Source organism: Vicugna pacos, chromosome 9 (genome assembly GCF_048564905.1).
Source record: "Vicugna pacos chromosome 9, VicPac4, whole genome shotgun sequence".
In the NCBI taxonomy this organism is placed as follows: domain Eukaryota; kingdom Metazoa; phylum Chordata; class Mammalia; order Artiodactyla; family Camelidae; genus Vicugna; species Vicugna pacos.
In genome coordinates, this window is record NC_132995.1 from 39,331,808 (window position 1) to 39,354,240 (window position 22,433).

The 22,433-nt window shown below is 41.1% G+C and overlaps 1 long non-coding RNA gene across 1 annotated transcript in view; it reads right to left on the reverse strand.

Moving 5' to 3' along the window:
* Positions 1-22,433, reverse strand: part of LOC116281908 (uncharacterized) — a 554,075-nt gene that overhangs the window by 164,869 nt on the left and 366,773 nt on the right. Inside the window, exons 6-7 of the long non-coding RNA XR_012075708.1 lie at positions 20,923-20,966; positions 2,392-2,481 (exon numbers count right to left, since the gene is read on the reverse strand). This is a non-coding gene — a long non-coding RNA (uncharacterized lncRNA). The remainder of the gene's footprint in view (positions 1-2,391; positions 2,482-20,922; positions 20,967-22,433) is intronic.

Consider the following 22,433-nt stretch of genomic DNA (forward strand, 5'->3'; position numbering starts at 1 on the left):
GTAGTGTTCGATGGTAGGTTCCATCTCCCTGTTTATGATCCCAGAGCCCGGGGCTTACCGACAGACTCATCCATTCAGTGAGCATTTGTGAAGCACCTGCTAAGGGCCAGGCACTGTTCTGGATCACCCTGACACACAAACATCAGGTCTAGCCACTTCTGTGTTTTAGTGGGGACCTGCTGAGAGAAATCTGCTTACAAGTTGGGGTTGGGGCAGAAAGAAGGGCTTTAGGGCTCAAATATTGTTGTGTCTGGAACTGTTTATAGAAGCAAGGGAAGATACTGGGTGCCCCAAGATAATACGAGTTCTTTTATTTAATCTGCCGACAATCTATGAAGAGGTATTAGCAGTAGTAGCATTATCATCATCAGCGTCACCAGCAGCAACAGCATCCCTACATACAGTTCAGAGCTGGGGACACCGAGAGCCGGAAAGCTATGCGTCCAGGGCCCCACGGTAAGTACAAGGCGGAGCCAAGCTGTCTGACTTCAGAGCATACACTCCAGTCCATCACTAGAAAAGTCCTCAGTCACCATCTGAGCTCATGAAATAAGCAGACTCCACAAACACCAAGCCCATAGGCTCAGTCTTCTGAAAGTACACGTGGCTCATTAACAGTTTCCCATAAAAGAGACAATGCTAATATCTATAACCTAATACAATAGTGTAATAATCATTATAACAGCAATCAACATCACCAGAACACGTTAATGAATTCCTGATGACTTTCCATCACCTTATAGAAAAACACTTTTGAGCAGCCAATCCCATGAGAAAACAAGAGACACATCATGATTAACCAGCTCATCTACGGTAAATGGGTTATTGTGCTTGGGGGAAGCACCGTGCACTGAGCGTCCTGATGTCTGTCAGAAGGAGGGCACCGTCAGCCAGTCGAGGACTCAGCTGGCTGCTGAGAGTCCTGGAGATGAACACAAGACATGGATTTAGAAGACTGGCGACATCCGTCCTTCCCTTCTAACCCATCCCTTCCTTCTTTACCCCTATTCTTCTTTTTTTCTTTCATTAGGGAGGGTTCAGTCAGAAGGCAGAACCCAAACCAGTTATTTGAACAGAGAGAATGTAATATAAAGAACTGTTCAGTAAGAATAAAGTCGATAACTAGGTGCTTGAAAGAGTAAAAAGAGAACCTTAGGGCATCATGGTTCAACCAACTGGAGGAGCAGCTCCTGCCCCCTGGGCTGAGAAAACAAAGAGGAGAGGTTGGAATTAGGAAGCTGGAGCAGAGAGCTTGGAGAGGGCTCCGTGGAGCCCGGACTCAGACCTCTGAGGAGGTGATGCCCACTGGTGGGGGCAGGTATTTCGAGGGGGTACGATGGACCAGTTCTGCAAGTGATGACGAAATTGCCGAGCGCGATGAGCTGCTATTCCCGCCAGGGTGAAGAAGAATCAGGAAACTGATGGGACACCCATAGGAAGAACCATGAGAAAGGAGGAGAGCCCCTGTATTCTCTCTCCCTACCCCCAGCTTATTTTCATATTAAGTGCTATCTGTCTTTCAGAAAAATGAATGGATTTGGGGCATCAGAGAAGATTCGCGATTTGGGGCTTCCCAGACACTTCACACTGTGCCAAGACTCAAACCGCCAGCACATCCCTGCTTGAACACCTCTGAGCACCTGCTTTAGGCTGATGCATCCATTATCTCATTCAATTTTTCCCAAAGCTCCTGAAAATCAGATATTACCCTTCCCGCTGTAGAGAAGGCAGACTCCCACCCATGGAGGCTGAGGAGAGTCTCCAAAGTCAGGCAGCTCATCACAGCCAGGCCTGGAAACTTGCAAACAGCCTTGTCCTGGGGGCTCTACCCCAACTTCCCACATTTATCCTGGTGGTATCCATCATTTATTTATTTATCCGTCATTGAGCTGCTATCATGGAGCTGCTACCACGGGCACTGCCCTGTGTGTGGGAGATGCCCACAGCACATGGAGGAGGTAAGACACAGAATGGAACACGATGCACCACACAGACAACCATCCCAGGAAGGGCATCTGACAGCTCTCAAGCTGCAGCCTCACTGCCTGTATCACAACAAAATGCCCGGAAGTGTCCTCCGTGGTGAGGTGGTCTTACAAGAGGCTACAGGAAAAAAGTCCTGTCCCATCAAATGCACTTGGGAAATGCTGCTAACTCATCCCCTCTTGGAGGCACACCATGCAGGGTGGCAGAGCAAAGGCACTGATGGGGGGAAATGGCGCGCTGTGAGAAAAGGTATTCAATTTGGCTCATTCAAGTGTTTTGCAGATTTGTGCCACGAGTCTTTTTGGCCCACTACATTTATCAGTATCCACGGACAATGTTTTGTACCGCACACATAGGTGTGCTGCTCCGAGGAAGGAAGGTTGCAGGGGGCACGGCTGTACTTACCATGAGCAGGCAGAGGCCACGGCCTCTGAGCGCAGAGGCAGGGAGGTGAGGGACTGCCCAGGACGCAGGTCTCGTCGTTCAGGGAGACACCTGCAGTGGACGAGAGACAAGGTCAGGGTTGTAACTGGGAAAGCAGGGACAGGAGATGGGGACACATCACAGCTGGGAAAAGCTCACTAATTATCCCAGACAGCCGCTTGTTAACCTGACGCTCTTTGAAATGCTTATGCGCAGTATCTTAAAAGTCCCTTCTCGTGCAGTGTGTATGACACAGAATTAATATGCAGAACATATGAAACATAATCATACAAATCAATAAGGAAAAAGACAATCCAATGCAGAAGCAGGCCCAAGAAAGGAAGAAGCGACCTTCAAAAGGAAAAACAAAGCCAACAAACATAAGAAAAGACACCGCTCTTGACAGTAATCAGTAGAATGCAAATCAAAACAAGGTATGTTTGTTTGTTTGTTTTCCACTTGATTGGCAAAAAAGAAGAGACTTGGTGCTACTGAATGCTGATTGCATAAAACGGTCCCGCCCCTTTGGTGGGCAATCTGGCCTTTTCTACTAAAATTTAAAATTCGCATACTCTCTGCCTCAGCAACTCCACTTTTTGGTATCTACTGTAGACAACCGCCCAGTGAGATGTAAGTCTGTTCACAGCAGCGCTGTGTGTGCCAGCCCCAAGTCTGAAACATCCAAAGGCCCTACACCAAGAGGTACAAGCTCTTCTGTATAAATTAAGCCACAAGGAAACACTGTATAACACAGGGAATAGAGTCAGTATTTTATAGTAACTATAAATGGAGCGTAACCTTAAAAAATTGTGAATCACTTTATTTTACACCTGCAACTTATTAATACTATACATCAAATACACGTCAAAAAAATAAATAAATACTTGAATAGTCTCTGTCAGGTCTGTACATACTGACAACATATGCTGTAAAAAGGTAACCGATCACTACGTACAAGATAAAAGGATGTATGTTTACGCACATAAACTGATAATGATATAAAAGCGTGACTACAAGTCTGGAAGGAAACACCATCTGACGCCCGTAGTTGCCTCTGGGGTGGCCTTTGGGGTAAAAGGTCAAGGGAGACTCAAGTTTTATCTGTGCTGTTCGAAACTTTACAATGAGCAAGTGTTTGTATATCATTTATCCACTTCCTTCGTAATGAAAGCCAACTTCATGTGAAGTGATACACTATTATATGGCATGAAACAGAGACAGACATCTCTTCCAGCTAACACACAGAGCGAAGAGGGTAGAAATGTCCGTCAAAGAGCGGAATGACTCTTCTGTTTCCAGTACAGTTACTGGTTGTGGGGAGGAAGTAACTTTCCTGCAGCCCCTGCCGTATCTGGGCTCAGTAACAAGCACTTTGCAAACATCCACTCATTGATTCTTCGCCAAAACCTTATGGGGTCCACGTGGTTAGGCTCTAGAGATGAGAAAGGATCCCAGAGCTTGCTTTTGACAAAGCCTGGACTGAAACCCAGATGTGCCTGAAGACACAGCACAAAGTGCGATGGGTCACTGTGTGTCAACTTGATGGGGCTAAGGGATGCCCAGACAGCTGGTAAAACATTACTTCTGGGTGTGTCTGGGAGGGTGTCTCCAAAAGAGATTAGCACTTGAACCTGCAGGCTGAGTAAAGAGCATCTGCCCTCACAGGCTGGGGTGGGCATCATTTGCTGTCGGGGGCCTGAACAGAACAAAAAGGTGGAGAAAGAGAGAAGTGGCTCTCCTGGAGCTGGAACATCTGTCTCCTCCTTGCATCTGACACCACTGCTACTCCTGGTTTTCAGGCCTTTGTTCTCGGGCTGACTTGCACCACCAGCTTTCCTGCTTCTCCAGCTTGCAGACAGCAGATTGCGGAACTTCTCAAGCCCCATGACTGAACAAGCCAATAGCCTATAATAAATCCCTTTTGATACAGCTGTATCTATAGGCATATCTCTGTCTGGCTCTCTATATCCTATTGGTTCACTTTCTCTGGAGAAACAGAACCTGATTAATACACAGCCTTTCCAAAAACCACCACCCTCACATTACTGACCTATAAATAGGTATGCTCATGTATATGTATCTAGTCTATCTATCATCTCTCCCCATAACCATAAATAGTTGGCTTTATACTCGAGGTTCTCAATTAGGGATGAGTTTGACCCCCGGGGGACACTGAGCAATGCCTAGAGACATTTTTGATCATCACAGCCGAGGGGAGAGGTGTTACTGGCAACTAGTGAGTAGAGGCCATGGATGCTGCTGAACATCCTACGATGCACAAATGATTCTCCAGCCCAAAAGGTTAAAAATGCTGAGGTTGAGAAACCTTGGCTTCTACCTCGAAGAATGGCTTGAAAGTAGACATCCCCTGGAAGGTCAGGCAAGGTCAGCATGAAATGCCCAACTTCTGTCTCTCCACCCAGATCTGGCCACTTCCCGCAGCCAGATGATATACGGCAATGAAAAATTATTGCTCACCGCCCTTTGGACAAAAGCCAGTCAAGTTCTCTGTAGCTTTTTGAGAAACCAAATAGGAGGGCAGCAGGGTCCAATCGGTCAAAGATAATGCAGCTGAAGGCAAGTTAAAAGGTTTAGGAACAGGTGAGAACAGTCCCTTGGATTCTTCTCTCCCAGAAAGAAAGATCTGACAGAAGAGCTAACCCATTAGACAAGGAAAGTGCAAAGAATATTAATCAGCAAACAGAAATACCCCATGCTGTGTTTGGATTCTATTTTTCATATCAGACAGCATTTTCACTTAAGATGTGTTTGGATAAATAGTCTTTCTGAGTATTTATCAACTCTCCTTTCAGTATGAATTCTTCCCATTTTCTGTCTTCTTAAGTCTACTTCCAATAGTGAAAAGGTGCCAGTGATAATTAAAACCTAATTCTATCCCTGCATTCATTAAAGAGAAAAAAAAAAGAAATATGATCTCCTGTAAAGCCTCATAAATAATCAAGTCTCCATATCTACCCGGAATTACAGTGATTTGAAATGGATATGGTTTGGAGAGGAAATACCCAGAAACGCAGTGAAATTAATTGCTGTTTTTCAAGACGCGGCTTTAAAATGCAGTAATTAATTGACCTACTGTTGGAGACAATTTCTCCATAGTTAATAACCACTCTTCCCAGACATGAGAAAGACAGATTGCTTCCATTTGAAAACAGCCTCCACTAAAGCCGAATGATGGAAGACATCACCGTGTTTTCTGGTACGTGCACCATAACCAGATGGGATTTCATGAGTTGCTGTTACTCTTTTAGTCCAGTGAGGAGAACATGCCATCAACATTCCTGCAAAATGTGCTTCTGTGCTTTCCTGAGTCTGAGACATCTGTTAGTGCATGGTTCAGTGTGTTGTCAGGAGAGAGCTTCCTGCCGGAAATTGCTGCCTTGTCCCATGGAAGGCAGCATAATGTTGGGCTCATCTGTGCAATGGGCACAGCAAGAGAGAGAACTCAGTTCCCACGTGTCCCACCCTTTCCCTCTCACACCAACAGGCCCTGTGACGGATAGGTGAGATGCTGCAGGGAGGCAGCAGTTGGGTCAAAGTTGTAGGACTTCTCCAGACTTCCATGCCTCTCCATTTTTGAGCTGTGCAGCCTCCAAGTCCACCCCTCTCCCCCCATCTCCTGCCTTTGTCCTGGAGGGGACTGACTGCATCAAGGGAGCCCCCTTGCTGTCTGGCATCTCTCTGGATGTGACCAATAGGAAGTCCCTGCAAGAAACTCAAGAGAGGGAGAGTAAGCTTAGGGTGCTGATGTGTCAGACGCCCTCCCTGAAGAGCTTCCCTGGGCTGGCTATACCCTGCCATAGCACCTGGCACAGCATCCCCACCTCCATCCTCCCAAAGATGCAGTCTGAGCGTGCCGTCCATTTCTGCTCGGGCCACACTGATACTCTCACGTCCTTCTTAACCTGATCTCACCCAGGGCAATCACTTTGTCTTAGGCTTCTAGTTTCCTTGCAAGCAACTTCACTTTATGAGTCTCCCATGCCCAGACTGCACTCAGGACCGATACACTATCCAAAGTCTGCCCTAGAAAGAGAACCAGAAACCAGAAAGCAGAAGAAAGAGAAGCTAGAACGTAGCCACCGTTGCTTATTTTACAGGTGAGGGAGTGGAGAAGACTGAAGTAGGCAAGAGGCAGGCAGTGAATTCTGCCTCTGCCCTGGGTCAGTTTGAGAAAAACATGCATAAAGAGTGGGAGTTATTTGTCAAAGGGATTGGATGGGTCTTTCTCCACAGTGGGGAGTTGAACTCAAGGTTTTCAAAAATTCCTCCTTTAAAATCCTAACTCCATGTGTCATATTCCTTGAGTCAGGATGCATGGCTCGGGAGTTGACTTTACATTCATCACAGTCCCAGAGAGAAAAACTAATGAGCTCTGTTTGTCTGTTTTGTTTTATTTTCCCTTCAGTCTTTGGCTGGGGCGTGAAAACAGCAGATCCTTCTCTCTCACGCAGGTGGGTGCTGACTCACGGTGGACCCTTACATCCAAACCTCTCTCGGAAGGAAACTGACGCTCCTATTTTGGTTCTCCTTTCTTCTTTTTCTCCTCTTTGCCGTCCTCCTCTTTCTCCTCCTCCTTCTTCTCCTCCTTCTTCTCGTTCCTTTGCATTTTGCAGAGAAAGTCAATGATACCACCCCAATGACAGCACCCAGTAAAACACGAAAGAGCGCTAAAGCATACGGCTCCCTGAACAAATCCAGCCCTTCCTCTTAGCCAATAGTTCTGGCTGCCTTATTTAAAATTTAAAATTTAGAATTCCCATGTATTTCAGCGGGAACTGCAAAAAAATGCCCATAGAGGGACCCTCTAGTCCTCGGGTGGTCAGAGAGCAAGCAATTAACTGATTGTCCCACAAAGAGACTCCCAGCCCGCTCTGCGCAGTGGCAGGCAGGCAGCAAGAGGGTGGAAACTGAACGCTGGGAAGCCCCCCGCCCTGTACACAGAGTCAAGCAGCCTGGCTTGAGGAGGTGGCTCCACTGCAGTAATGACACTTCCTATGCTAAGGTCTTCCCACTTCTCTTTCCACTGCGACTACAGAAACTACATCTCCAGGCACAGAGACAACCTAAGAGAGATGTGGCCCCTCAGCAGCCCAGAAGCTGCGTTCAGCTCTAGCAAAGGAAGCCTGGAAGAAAGCACAAGTCCAGGCTTTCCCTTAATTCAAAAATACCTGGGGCTGGGGATGGAGGCGTCATCCTAGCTCCCAGGAATCTTAAAGAAGTGTCCTACATTAATCCTCCTCTCTAATCCTTCCAACCATTCCTACAATTAAGACAAGAATTCCTAGGTCTGATCAAACAACAGCCACCCCATCTCTGTGAACCACTCCAGAAGAAACCCAATGGCCTTATTCTACTGATACCTCCAAGGCTGTTGCACCAATGTATGCCTCAATTAATACTCATTAAGATGACCTTATACATGAAACACTTAAGGAACTAAATTCTACTATGTAGAATGAGACTGAGATAATGACAGAGGAATGGGGCAGGGGTGGAACCAGAACACTGAGCAGTTAAAGTAATGATAATACTGTCTCTTAACTGACTTTAAATTCTTCATGGTCTCATGCAGCACCATTTTAAAAATTCAATGTCTATTGGCAATTACTTTTCATATACTTCTAATAAAATTGATTAGTTTCTTTTCTAGTACACGGTCAATTGGAAGATGTACATTTAAAGGGTAAAGCTCGGAGGGGATGGAAGAGAGGGAGATCTAACTCAGAATGAAATTATAGGGGTTGGGGGTCCAGTGAGAGGATGATGAAGAGGTTTTAGACGTAAACAGACATTTCTCCAGTGAGGACATACAAATGGCCAATAAGCACTTGAAAACATGTTCAAGATCACTAATTATCAGACAAATGCAAATCAAAACTACAACAAGGTATCACCTCACACCAGTCAGAATGGCCATCATTAAAAAGTCTACAATGATAAATGCTGGAGAGGGTGTGGAGACAAGGGAATCCTCTACACCATTGGTAGGAATGTAAATTGATGTAGTCGTTATGGAAAGCAGTATGGAGAGCCCTCAAAAAACTAAAAATAGATTTACCCCATTATCAAGCAATCCCACTCCTGGCATACATCTGGAGGGAACTCTAATTTGAAAAGATACACACCCCCTATGTTCATAGCAGCACTATATACAACAGCCAAGACATGGAAACAATCTAAATGTCCATCGACAGATGACAGGATAAAGAAGCTGTGGTATATTTATGCAATGGAATACTACTCAGTCATAAAAAAGAATAAAATAATGCCATTTGCAGCAACATGGATGGACCTGGAGACTGTCATTCTAAGTGAAGTAAGCCAGAAGAGAAAGAAAAATACCATATGATATTGCTTATATGTTGAATCTGAAAAAAAAAAGACATTAATGAACTTATCTACAAAACAGAAACAGGCTCAGACATAGTAAACTTATGGTTACTGGGGGGAAGGGAGGTGGGAAGGGATAAACTGAGAGTTTGAGATGTGCAAATATTAACTACTATATATAAAATAGATAAATGACAAGTTTCTGTATAGCACAGGGAGCTATATTTAATATCCTGTAGTAATTTATAATGAAAGAGAATATGAAAACCAAGATATGTATATATATATATATGTATGACTGAAACATGCTGTACACCAGAAATTGACACAAACTGACACACTGTAAACTGAATATGCCTATTAATTAAAAAAAAAAAAAAGAATGACTCAAGACTTGTGCAGCAGGCTGGCCCACCTTCCCATAGAAGCAGAAGTCTCTACATGCTCAGTAGCTTCTAAATGAATGATTATATTAGAGCAAAGTTGGGGGGGGGGAGGAAATTAAAAGGAGAAACCTAAATAATCAAAAAGTAACATTAAAATGTGTTCCAAATCCCTTAGTAAGAATATAGGGCAGATCACAATGTGTTTCTCTTATTTGCAGTCCACAGCACTGATCCAGGGATGTCACTGATGTGATGTCAGTTTTGTTCCTGGTTGTCTCCAATGCGAATTTTAAATGCCATGACATTTTGAGATTTCTTACCCTCTGTTCTTATCCCAAGGGGACTCTCTTTGCCCCTCTGCATTCATCTTAATCTCTTGCCTCCCTTGTGCCAAACTGACTCTTGATTTCTAAGCTGCTGATTGTTTCTAGGACTTGGCTTAGACTTCCTATATTTTTTAACTTAGAAGATAAAAGGAAAACATAAGGGATATATAATATATCTAACTGAACCACTCTGCTGTATACCAGAAATTAACACAACATTGTAAACCAACTACTTCAATTAAAAAAATTTTTAAAGAAAATATAGTTTTTAGAGATACACTTTTTCTTTGACTCTCCAGAGCAATGCTTCTTTTCTCTTAAGCAAAATCTTCCACTTTGTTGATTTTTTTAAAATTACGTATTTGTTTGTTTTGCTCATCCCAAACTGGAAGGAATAAAACTAAATCTGTGCTTTTTAGGAGCCAGGGTCAACAGTGTCCAGAGTCACCACCCGGCTTCCCTGGAACACTGACCACAGTCATCCATGCATTCATTGGATGCAGTCATCCAACAATTCATTGGGCACAGGTTTAACTTTCTCCTGCCCCAACAACTGGGCTCCCTACCATTAGCTATGCCACTTCTTCTCGTGCAAATAAACAATCCAGAATGAAACATTTCTCTTGCCTCCACTTTGAATTCTGCATCTCCCTGGATTATTATTTGCATGTTTTTCAAAGCAAGTAGTGCTACAAAAACCCAACTGAAGCCCGAGGATTGAGCAGGACTCTGGAACTTTCGTGTTTATACTAAATTTTCCACAGTCTTTGTGGATGGTTACCTACCATTCTCATCACTGAGGCTACTGGGACTTCAAGTTAAGGTTAGACACTGAGGGTCAACCTCAAAGCTCTGTGTGTGTGTGTATGCAAGCACAAGAGAGTTTGTATACTACATGTGCATAGAAATACAAATGTGGGAAAAAGAAAGACATAGCAAGAGAGAACTTGGTAGATTGAGACTTTTCTCTGGATTCTGTGAACTCTAAGGCCTGTTTGGTTTTGAGAATGTGCCTCTCCATCCATTCCATAAACTCAGCAGCATATGGTCCAACACTCCTTTCTTAAATTTATGTTGTTTTGCTAGTTCGTATTTTTGCATTGTCAAAACATTTTAATAGAAAGGTGTACCAGTTCTATGTAGTCTGTGGCATCAGTAACTTCAAAGTACATATTCCTGTCCTGCCTATGCTGTACAAGAATTCATAAGTCATAGAAATTATCTGATCTTCAATAGTTTGAGAGAAACCATCAATGAAATTGCCTGCCATGTTAAAACAGTATGTGTTCATTTTCCTCTGCGGTTATTCGTCTGTGCAATTAATTAGTGGGGCTTTTTTTTTTCTGGAGCCAATTTCAGTCATTTCTATTTCTCCTCTAAATAATCAGTTTTATCAATAATTTTATCAATGTATTAATCTCGAGTTGTGCACTGTAACTGTATTCTCTTATTTTTAGGTTTTCTTTATACTTGGAATTATCCAGTCTCTCTTTAATCTTCCTTAAGGATGAGTGGTGATTCCTTTTTTTTTTCCCTTAATAAGATTACCTGAGTTGATCTAGTTGATCTAGTTTATCTTCTTTGATAGGGCAGGGGGCAGGGGAGAAGTTGAACATCATTTCCTGGAATGATTTATCTTCTCTTTTCTAATTTTCTAATTACTTTCTATTTCAACTGATTTTTGTTCTCATTTTCAACATTTGCATTTACCTAGTCTCCCTAAGTTAGTTTTGGGTTTTCAGTCTAACATCTCACAAATTAACTGATTAACTTTTTTTTCAAACATTTTTTATTGAGTTATAGTCATTTTACAATGTTGTGTCAAATTCCAGTGTAGAGCACAATGTTTCAGTTATACAAGAACATACACATATTGTCACATTTTTTTCACTGTGAACTACCACATCTTGTATATATTTCCCTGTGCTATACAGTATAATCTTGTTTATCTATTCTGCATATGCCTGTCAGTATCTACAAATTTTGAACTCCAAGTTTGTCCCTTCCCACCCCCCACCCCCTTGGCAACCACAAGTTTGTATTCTATGTCTATGAGGCTGTTTCTGTTTTGTATTAACTTTTTTTTTTTTTAGATTCCATATATGAACAGTCTCATATGGTATTTTTCTTTCTCTTTCTGGCTTACTTCACTTAGAATGACATTCTCCAGGAACATCCACGTAGCTGCAAATGGTGTTATGGCTGAATAATATTCCATTGTATAAATATACCACATCTTCTTCATCCAGTCATCTGCCAATGGACATTTAGGCTGTTTCCATGTCTTGGCTATTGTAAATAGTGCTGCTATGAACATTGGGGTGCAGGTGTCTTTTTGAAGTAGGGTTCCTTCTGGATATATGCCCAAGAGCAGGATTCCTGGGTCATATGGTAAGTCTATTCCTAGCCTTCTAAGGAATCTCCATACTGTTTTCCACAGTGGCTGCACCAAACTGCGTTCCCACCAGCAGTGTAGGAGGGTTCTCTTTTCTTCACAGCCTCTCTGGCATTTGTCATTTGTGGACATTTGAATGATGGCCATTCTCACTGGTGTGAGGTGATACTTCATCATAGTTTTGATTTGCATTTTTCTGATAATTAGTGATATTGAGCATTTTTTCATGTGCCTATTGATCATTTGTATTTCTTCCTTGGAGAACTGCTTGTTTAGGTCTTCTGCTCATTTTTCGATTGGGTTGTTTGTTTTTTTCTTATTATATCGTATGAGCTGCTTATATATTCTGGAGATCAAACCCTAAAAGGTCCACACAAAAACTACTAGAACTAATCGAAGAATTCAGCAAGGTAGCAGGTTACAAGATTAATGTTCACAAATCAGTTGCATTTCTTTGCACTAATGATGAATCAACAGAAAAAGAAAGTAAAGAAACAATCCCCTTTAAAATAGCACCCAGAGTAATAAAATCCCTAGAAATAAATATAACCAAGGAGGTGAAAGACATACACAGAAAATTATAAACCATTGATGAAGGAAATTAAAGAAGACTTAAAAAAATGGAAAGATATCCCATGCTCCTGGGTTGGAAGAATCATTATTGTTAAAATGGTCATACTGCCCAAGGCAATCTACAGATTTAATGCAATCCCTATCAAATTACCCAGGACATATTTCACAGAACTAGAACAAATCATAATAAAATTTATATGGAACTACAAAAGACCTAGAATTGCCAAAGCATTACTGAAGAGAAAGAACGAGGCTGGAAGAATAACTCTCCCAGACTTCAGACAATAACTCTCCCAGACTTCAGACAATACTACAGAGCTACAGTAACCAAGACAGCATGGTATTGGTACCAAAACAGACATATGGACCAACGGAACAGAATAGAGAGCCCAGAAATGAACCCCAAAACTTTTGGTCAACTAATTTTCGACAAAGGAGGCAAGAATATACAATGGAATAAAGACAGCCTCTTCAGCAAATGGTGTTGGGAAAACTGGACAGCAGCATGTAAAGCAGTGAAGCTAGAACACTCCCTTACACGATACACAAAAATAAACTCAAAATGGATCAAAGACTTAAACATAAGACAAGATACAATAAACCTCCTAGAAGAAAATAAAGGCAAAACATTATCTGACATACATCTCAAAAATGTTCTCCTAGAACAGTCTACCCAAGCAATAGAAATAAAAGAAAGAATAAACAAATGGGACCTAATGAAACTTACAAGCTTCTGCACAGCAAAGGAAACCGTAAGTAAAACAAAACGACAACCTATGGAATGGGAGAAAATTTTTGCAAATGATGAAACCGACAAAGGCTTGATCTCCAGAATATATAAACAGCTCATACGACATAACTTCTATTACTTATTTAATAAGAAATTGATAAATTGTATGAATTTGCCTTAGAGTAAAGCTTTGGCAGTATAGTATGTATTTACAATGACACATTATTTCTTTTATTTATTTCTAAATAATTAGTAACTGAGTTCATATTATTCTTTGACCCAAAGTTATTTAGAGAGGAATTTTAATTTTCATTATTATTAATTTATTTATATTTATCTGACATTAAATTTAGAAAATTGATCTTATAAAATATCAGCTTTAAAGCATGTATTGTGCTTATGGTTGTGGCTTAGAATAAGATACAATTTTATAAATCTTCTGGTGAAACTTAGACATTTTTACTTTAATATATGAATATTCTTATTATTGTATTTATGTTTATCTACATACTTCTTTATTTGTAGTCTATTTTATCTGCCAGGAGTAAGAGAGGTGTGTCACTGTCTCCCAAAGCAAACATGCTTCTGTAAATTTCCCACTTTATTTCTAAGATTTTTAGCTTTATATATTTTGATGCTATGTCCTTCGGCAAATAAATTTTCACGACTATTTTATCTTAACAGTGGATTGTAAAATGACACTCTTTATCTCCTTTAGTGTTATTTGGCCTGGAATAAAGTTTGCTTAGACAGTACGGTTGTCAGCCCTGCTTTGTTTTTGTATTTCCTCCATAATATTTTGTAACCAATGTTTTCGATTTCTTTTGTCTTTTAGTTTTATGTAGCCCTGAATGGGGATTTACTGCTGAACACAGTTAAGAGAAGTCTGGTCTTCTCACTTGTTGGAAAATACTCGTCATCATATGGAATCTTTGAAAATGAGCTTTAAAAAATGCCGACAGAAACCTTTGCTTGGCAGCCCCGTCCCCTTCCCTGGGTGATCTCCTCTGGGAGGCAGAGCTGGGAACTGTGAGCCCTCCATTTCACTCAGTGGCTGGAATGTCTTGGTTAAGCAAGCTTGCCTCTAGGCTGTCGAGTCAGTCCAGCACTCTGAGCACACAGGTGAAATAAGAGCGGTAAGTATGATGTCACCACTAGGTAAAACCTCAGTGTGTACAACGGTAACAGTATTACCTCTCGGTTAGTGCTCCATGTATTTGTATTTTCCTTCCTACTGCCATCTTCTCCTGCACTCTCAGCACAACAGTGGAGCCACAACAGTGTTGTGTCAGTAGGGGGATAAAATACAAGAAAATCATGCTATACATTTTAGATAGCACCCTCTGTTCAAGGCAGGTTAAGACAAGGGCTCTGCCTGTCTACAACACCATAGGAGACATCAAGAGCCAACTGACTGTATGTCTTAGTTACTATCTGCCCAGAGATCTGCTCTAAGCACTTTATACAGACTTAAAACATCTGTGCCTCAGTTTACTCATTGGTAAAAGAGGATTAAATGAGATAATGAAGTGCGTATGAAGAGCTAGCTCAATTTTATTGTGATACCAACTTTTCATACTGTTTTACCATGTCCTCTCAACTTTATTTATTTATTTTGGAGTCTACATTTTGCTTATTTTTTTTCCCAGTAGTTTAGAAGGAACTCACCCTTTAAAAAATGTTGCTTTAGTTTCCTCCTATTTATTTGGATCATATTTTTCTCTGATCCATAGATTTAATGCCAACTCTCACCCCTTGTAGGATGAGCAGTTGAATTGGTTTGTTTTTCATGTCCCCTTTCTAAATTCATTTTCTCTTATATTAGTGCTATATAATTGAGAACCATCTCTCTTAGGAACTATATTGGTATTTGCATACAAATTGGAAGGATATTTCCAGTTTTTGACTTTATTTTGTTTTCTTACTTCACAATCACTCTTAATACCATGGTTGTCCCATTCTTGAGTCACTAATTTCAAGTCAATTCTCAGTTGTGTGTAGATCAACTTCAAGTTCTTTTTCTGTACAATAAGATTTTATTGGCAACATATTTTGAAGTTTTTTCAATTTTAATATGTTTTCTGTTTTGTTTTGTGTAGAGTTTTTTGGAGGTTTTTTGTCTTTTTTTTTTTTTTTGTCTTTACCCATTAATGGCCACTTGTCTGGTTATAATATTCCTGGGCCACATACTTCTCTCTGAAAACACTGTCCTATTTTCTGGTATTTACTCTGCTCTTCTAGGTGTAGATCTTTTTTCCATTATCTCTTCTTATAATACAGTGGGGATTTTTCATCTCCATATTTAGATCCTTTCAGCTTCAGAAAATTGTATCTAATTATACCCTTGATGATTGTTTGCTTTCAATTGATCACTGCTCATCTTTAGAAATATCTGAAATGTACATGTGTTATATCCATTCTCTGTCTCTCTGTCCTTTTCTCATCTTTCTCTTTGTATTTCCCAGACACAAACTGGCTGCCCAGTAAATAGTTTTGAGGGAAAGAAGGAAAGAAAAGAAAGGAAGGGAGGGAGGGAGGGAGGGAGGGAGAGGGGGAAGAAAGGGTCCAATGTGGGATCATGTTTTCAAGTTTATCCTATTTCAGCTTGGATTTGACTTACTGATCCTTTCTGTCTTCACTGTGGGGAGTGAGAGATTCACCTCCCCAGAACTGAGTGTTAGCTTCCTTGCAACATTTTCTTTTCTCACTGAGCTCCATTTTTTTCATATCAGTCATGTAGTTGTTGTTTCCAAAAAGGCTTCCAAATAGTGTTTTAGGGTCCTGATTTCTTATATTTTACCAAACATTGTATATGTTCCCTCCACACCCGACTTGTACAACAGATCATTTTCAAGGCGATTTTATGTCTTTCTTTGTTGTGCAGTATTTCCCAACCACCCTCTTTGATTTTTCTTTCAATAAAAGTTCTTGAGTGATGCCGCATGGAATTGCTAGTCTGGAACATGTGTTCTTCTGTTCAGATACTAATGGACCAAGGTGAGATCATCTCCTAATCCATCTGTTTGGGTCTCTGACACTTTAAACCAATGACTCAATGAAAATACAGGGATCACCCTTATTGTATGCATTACTGACAAGGCTTTCCTGTCTCTGCCCCAATATAGCCTTCTCCCTACAGGGATTATGGTCCCTCAGATATAAGGGGGCCCTGTCTGCCCCCACTGACTGCTTTTATTTGTTACTTATTGTGTCTATGAGTAGATACTGGTGGGATATAACAAGATGTAGGGGAGTTAACTGCCCCTTTCAAGAACAATGCTTTAAATAAATGACTAACTACTTTTATAATTGGTATAAATCCTGGGTCTCTGAGCCAGGTAGAGACAGTGTGACACTTTGTATGCATGTATGTGTGTGTGTGTGTGTCTGCATGTCTGTGTGTAGTGGATGAAGTGGAAAACAAAATTTTATCCTACATACTTCCATGCATGCAAATTATAGTTCTGTAATCTATTTTTTTCTTTTTCTTCACTTTTAATTTAGTACCTGTTAATCCTAGAATATGTTTATTCTGATAGGAAATTAACCTAGATCGTAAGCTCCTTGAGGACAGGGAATATGCACTTGGCACACCAGTGAATCCAATGGCCAACCCCATAGAAAATGTTGGATGAATAAATGAGTGATTAAATAAAGGTTAGGATGAACCAGAGCCATCTATTTTTTAATATCACAGACAACAGTCTCCATGTCTTTCTATTTATTTGGGTTTGCAAGTAAGTTTTTTAAATTTTTAAATTAAAAAGTTATTCCTACCAGCATCCAGCATATGGTCATGATTTTAGTGGAAATGTTCAGTTATTCCTCTTTATAAATTTTGGTATTTCAATTTCTCACGTGTGATGATAAAGGTGTTGACATGAACAGAATTAGCTCACATGATATCAAGAGGTTTGGTGTGCACATTAAAAAGAAGCATAGGACCTGGAGATTGTCATTCTAAGTGAACTAAGCCAGAAAGAGAAAAAAAAATCATATGATATCACTTATATGTGGAGTCTTAAAAAAAAAAAAAGACAAGTGAACTTATTTACAAAACAGAAACAGACTCACAGACATGGAAAACAAACTTATGGTTACCGGGGGGGAAGGGAGTGGGAAGGGATAAATTGGGAGCTCGAGTTTTAAAGACACTAACTGCTACATATAAAACAGATAAACAAGTTCATACTGTACAGCACAGGGACGTATATTCAATATCCTGTAGTAACTTATGGTGAAAAAGAACATGAAAACAAATATATGTATGTTCATGTATGACTGAAGCATTATGCTGTGCACCAGAAACTGACACACTGTAAACTGACTATACTTCAATAAAAATATACACGTATAATAAAAAAGTAGCATGACTATTATGGCTTAAAAAAGAAACTTTTTCTTTTTCATCAGAGTTATGAAAGGATCTTTGTTAAACAAGGGGAGAAAATATTCCCATAATTCCAAGACTCAAATGCAGTCACTATCAATACTTGGATATGTTACCTTCCAGGCCTCTTGTTCAACGCGAAACCCTGGGGCTGTGGGTGTGAAGTGACCCACCAGCCCAACCCTAGTGGGAGGATGGAATCGTGGCATTTAGGAAGAGGCATGGAATCTACAGCCCTGCAGTTGAGACATTCCTTTTATGATTTGTATCTTCCCATTTTGAAAAATAATTGCTGCTACCAAAACCCCTCCATAGCCCTACACCCCACGGCGATCAAAGAGAAATCAGATGAGGGGGCAGAAATCAGCAGGGGCTGCATACGGCACGTGCACGTGGGGGCGCACCTTGGAGGCAAGCAGAAGGCTCTTCAAATATGATTTTGTAATAACTATGTTGTTCACATCCTACCAAATTAGCAATTTCTAGTAACAGAAACCCAGGAAATTCTGCAGCTTATAATTATGGGCCTGAGCCATGGAAATGCTATCTTCAGGCAAATCTATAATGTGTCCAGAATGGTGTGGGAAGAGAATCCGGATGGCAAAAATGAGCCATCTGAGCCATCTGAGCCAAACCAGACAATTTTCTTAGTGAATACAAGCTAGAGATTTTATCATGTCTTACTGAGAAGAATCTGTGACTTATTAAGGCCCTGTTTTGTAATATTCAAAGGTTATGAGTTATAGGTATGCCAACCATCTAGAAATCTCTGTGAAGTTTCATTTTCGATTGGGTTCAACCATGCTAACCCATCTTTGGATCGCCATGTTTAAATCCTAGATCTGATCCCACTCTTCACCCACAGATTCCATGCAACTGTTCTTTTAATTACAGAAATCCAAATCAGGCCAAAACTGATGAGATGCAGGTTTAAGATTCTGATACCCAGGGTGCACAGAGCAGATTCAAAACCTGCCACCCACTTCACAAAAAAGGGCTCTTTCCAAAGGCATTCTTGTGTGAGTGTGCTAAATTTCCAATATTATTAAACACCATTAGATGCATTTACTTTTTGTTGTTAAACATTTTAAATATGTATTACATAGCATTCTGCTTCTTTTTGTTCACTTAACAGGATATGATCAAATAGCTCCATTTTATTAAATGGACATCAAAGCCATCATTTTAGTAACTGCATGATACCCCATGTAATGTACACACTACAACCTTTTCCTCCACCTTTGAGATCTAGACTGAGGAACTTCCTTTGTAAAATCCCAGCGAGAAATATTGTCTGGAAAAGTTTAACGATTCATGCCAAGGGTTTACGATATTATATGAAGACAGGTGTCATCCACCAAAAAAAGAAATGTACCATTCAGAATTCTGTTTTATGTTGCTATTTTTTAGCACGACTAACCAACTCTCTGTTCTTCTGTTTACATGAAATAGTTACTTATACGGTGTAGCAATTATGTAAGTAGCTACTTTATATAAAGATGCCAGGGGATCGGGTACCACTTCAGAAAGGGATATGGAACCATACACAGGCCCAGACACACACACTTCTCTTGTAGTTATTTTGTGTGTATTTTGATTCTTGAATCACAGCAAGACGTCTTCTGGCAGGGCCCAGCCCTGGAAGCTGGATGGAGGAACTGAAGATACCAGGGGAGGAAGAGCAAGGCTCTAACAAGAGGCTACTAGGCCTCTTTTCGAAACAACAGTAAGTGATGACTCTCCTCTATCATATATAATTTAGCTCTGAGGTTTGCCAATTTCTGAGTAAAATGAATAAAAAATAAGTTGTGCAGTCATGTGAAATACCTTTGGTTAAGCTGTCCCGAGAATGACTAAATTCAAGATACAGAAGTGTGTGGATGGGGGCGGGGCGGGTGGACACATGCATTTAATATGCAACAGGTAGAAACAGAGAGAGTGCTGTCCTGGTCCAGATATGGGAGGATGGGTCAGCAGTGGGCGGCATCTTCCCAGGGGTGCAAGAGTGTTACATCACCTTTGTTTAAAAAGGCACTTGTGTTACCACTTTTAAATTTTCTACCCACAATACATCCCCTATTACCTGCACTCAGGGCAGACCACTCCCACTTCCCCAACCCCGGTGTGCCATTGGCTCCTACATAGAGTACCTTATCGTCTATATGAAAGAAAATCTGCGGGGTTAGTTATTAACCCCACTTTAAGGAGAAGAACCTGAGACTCAGAATTTAAATGACTTGCCCTTGGTCATACAGCTAACAAGAGGTCAAGTCAGGATTTGGACTCAGAGCATGACAATCAAAAGCCTATATTCTGTAAAATATGCTAACTGCATAGAGATGGTGACTATAGCTTTTATTCAGAGATAGATAAAGAAGAAGCAAAAAGAATGAAAGGCGAGAGAGAGTGAGAAAGCTACAGAGTGGCTGCTTCATAGTTTGGGTCTAAGGTCTTTTCCTTCTACCTCGTGTTTTCATTTATTTATTTTTTGGTTACCATCTTACAGACTGAACTGCAGCCCTCCAAAATTCATGTGCTGTGGTCTCAACCCCAAGTATGTCAGCATGTGACTATATTTGGACACAGAGTCTTTAAAGAGGTCATTAAGCTAAAATGAGGTCATCATGTTCGGACCCTTCCAGTATGACGGAGGTCCTTACAACAAGAGGACATTCTGATACAGACAAGACATACACACAGAGGGAAGCGCATGTGAAGACACGCGCCACATCTCCAAACCCAGGAGAGAGGTCTCAGAAGAAACTGACCCTGCTCACACCCTGACGTTGGACTTCCAGCCTGAAGAACTGTGAGAAAATGAACGTTTAAGCCCCCTAGTCTGGGCTATTTTGTAATGGCAGCCCTAGCAGACTAAGACACCATCATCAGACTTACATGGAAGCCGCACTCAGGCGGGGCTGCCCCACACTGGGACCCTACAGAGTCAGTCTCTCAGGGTGAGCCATTAACTGCGTTCTTTTAGCTCCACAGAAACTGTTTATAGGCTCAAGCCCAGGACACACTTCTCTGTACCCACAGGAGCGAAGGGCTGGCTCTAAATCAACATTCCTATAAGGGTGCTATCTCCCCTTTCTCTTTTGTCTTTGTCAAACGGCTCCTTCCCAGCAAGTTGTATCAAGTGTGCGCTGGCTGCCGTTGGCAGAGATGAGCTCCCCCATTTGGTTGCTCCTGAGTCAGGGCCTTAACCAAACATGAAATGACAGAACTGTTTCCAGCGGAGGATTAATTGAGCCAACTCAAGGCAAACACAACGTATTTTGGCATTGCTTTTGACAGATGGAAATAAAACAAACATTAGCAGCCGGATTGTAGCTAACAATATGCAAAATTAAAGAAGGTACCTTTTTAACTCTGTCTGGGAGCCCACTGGCTTTTCTTATAAAATCTGCAGGAAAAAAAAAAAAAAGACAGAGCTGTTAATCTCGTTACACAACCAGTTAGCACATGCAAACAAGGGGAATTAAAAGCCTTTGCATTCAGGGGAGGAAGCAGATATTTGACACATATATTTATTAAGGAGACTGGACTGGAAAATAGCACTGCTGTATTAATCAGAAATGGTGTAGAAAATACTTAAATAATACAACTGAATGTGCACACAGCATAAGCGGCTTACAAATGGAAGCCTAAGGTCTATGTATTTTTATTTGAAGGTTACATTTTCAATTAATTTTTTTCAGCTTGTTGCCACCTCTTCCAAGCATCACTGTTAATTGCTGTGAAACAACGTCTCTTCCTGTTTGAATTCTGGCCGTGGAGGCCAGAAGCTGTCAGCCGTCTAATGGGCCTCAGAGTATTGGGGCAGGAATCAAAACTGCTGGGTAGAACCTGAACCAATATGTCACGCTGTGAGAAGCCAAGTGATAGGTTAAACACGCCTCTCTTTCACGTGCTCAGTTTTTCAGCAGTTACGTTTGTAAGCTCTAGTCTTGTCACTGATGAGTGCAAACAGAGCTTTCTTTGACTGGGAATTTGCAAATATCCCAACTGGAGGGGGTCTGTGACAGCAGGGTCTATGTGCACACAACCCAGTGGATGGGCAGAGAAGGGACCATCTGCATCCTTCCTCTTTACATGGAACGATATACACGTCCTGGCTGTAGATGAGCTTATCCACTTCTGCTGGGTTACCTGGCATGGGAGGGCCCTCTTTCAGTTGACATGCTCATTGTCTGGGATGATAGGAAACAGAACTGGGAAAGCAACTGGATGGAGAATTGGACGGAGGATGCTTCCAGTGGGGTTGGAAACAGGGTCACATCTTGAGTCAAGGGCAAGGTTAGAAGGAAAGTGTGGGGCACAGATACATTCACATAGGTTTTAGCTGGAAGACATGTTTGGGCTTGAGAGTCAGAATTAAATCTGAGGATAATTTTAAGTTGAGAATAAAGGAGAATGATGGCACTGAGGAGCAACTGGGTAGCTTCATGTTTAATTTTAAATAGGCTGGTATCATAGACAGACAGTGGGTGTTTTAAGCATTCTGGTCTGAATCTACAACAGCCAAAATACGGAAACAACCTAGATGTCCATCGATAGAGGACTGGATAAAGAAGTTGTGATGTATTCATACAGTGGAATACTACTCAGCCATTAAAAGAATAAAATAACGCCATTTGCTGCAACATAGATGGACCTGAAGATCATCATTCTAAGTGAAGTAAGCCAGAAAGAGAAAGAAAAATACCATTTGAGATTGCTTATATGTGGAGTTTTTAAAAAAAGACATAAATGAACTTACTTACAAAACAAAAACAGATTCACAGACATAGACAATAAACTCACAGCTACCAGGGTGGAAAGGGGGTGGGGAAGGATAAAATGGGAGTTTGAGATTTACAGATACTAATTA